General features: G+C 53.3%; 1 pseudogene; it reads right to left on the bottom strand.

The window, feature by feature from the left end:
* LOC102379316 overlaps positions 1-1275 on the bottom strand; it is a 14398-nt pseudogene that overhangs the window by 520 nt on the left and 12603 nt on the right.

Below are 1275 nucleotides of genomic sequence, written 5' to 3'. Positions count from 1 at the left end.
CCTCAGGCCTCAGCTGTTACCCTGCACTCCCCAGGGACTCACCCATTCCCCAGGATTGACCACTGTGGCTCCTGCTGAGGGCCGGCACGGGGGTGGCCCAGCAGTGGCGCAGAGCCAGAACCAGGTGTGGGTTGCATCAGGTCTCTGCAGAGTCCGACCTCTACATAGATGGGGTCAGGCAGAACTTTCACCATGGGATAATCCCAGTTTGTGCGGTAGGAGTCATAACTCTGCTCTGGGCTGGAGATGGGCTCACAGGGGTCATCCTGGGTCTGCAGCAGATAAAGCAGCAGGTCCCAGCCCACCCCAATATCTTCACAGTCTATCTAAAGGAGGGCCTCCTCCCAGTTGTATGCTCCATTACTCCAGTACTGGCCAGAAATAGGGCAGGGTAGGAAATAGGGAGGCAAAGGTGCTGTCCCTTACTCTATGCAGGCAAAGAAGAGATGGAACCTGACTGTCCTGCTGTTCAGAGTGGGGTAGTTTAGTGTATGGGTACACAACAGTTTTTCTAAAGACCATGCGTTTCTCAGCCTCTTGCGGGGTCGGGTCAAGTGTAGCTCTTTCGCATGTAGTAGTTACTACCTGGAGCCCATTTCACTTCCTAGCCCTTCACTCAATGCAAGTGGCTTCTGCCATCTGGTGGCAGCGTGCTGTAATAGCACCCTCTGTAGACGGCCAGTTTGGGTGATTATTGTAGGATACATTCACCGTGGACTAAGAACTAGCGTATCTTTCTATAACAACCATGTGGTGTTTCTTCACTCCTAATGAAAAATGCATTAGTAAAAGGCCAGACAGACCAGGCCCCTAACATTCCTTTTACCACAGACCCCCAAAGATTGACACGGTCCCTCATCCGATTTGGTATCAAGTGATCTTTATTAGTAATCCCTAGGCTTATTACAAGTATTCTTCCTCGTCATACGACCTAGCAAGCGGTTCCTTCAGGCATTACAACAGTGACCTTCAGTGGTACTGGCCTCAGATCCTCTGCTGGGTGTGTGGGATGTTAGTTTCTGGATTCCTTGTTGTTGAAACACGAATTCCAAGTGTGCCCGCCTCTGCTCTATCAGGCGTTCTCTTGCAGCCTTGGCCCGGACTATCGATCTTGTCTGTCCCGGGCCTGCAAGTGGACCCCAAAGGCTACCCCGGCTGACGTCCGGGGGTCCGCTTACCTCACCTGCCATGACTTTGAATGGAACCTCGGTGGAGGGGTTCCCCTTTGAGGCAGCCTCCAGGGCCGTCACGCCTCTCGGCAGGCACTCCCGGGGG

The sequence above is a fragment of the Alligator sinensis genome, unplaced genomic scaffold (assembly GCF_000455745.1).
Source record: "Alligator sinensis unplaced genomic scaffold, ASM45574v1 scaffold1277_2, whole genome shotgun sequence".
NCBI classification, from domain to species: Eukaryota; Metazoa; Chordata; order Crocodylia; family Alligatoridae; genus Alligator; species Alligator sinensis.
Note: the sequence above shows the minus strand (reverse complement) of the source record. Positions and strands in the feature narration are given on the sequence as shown.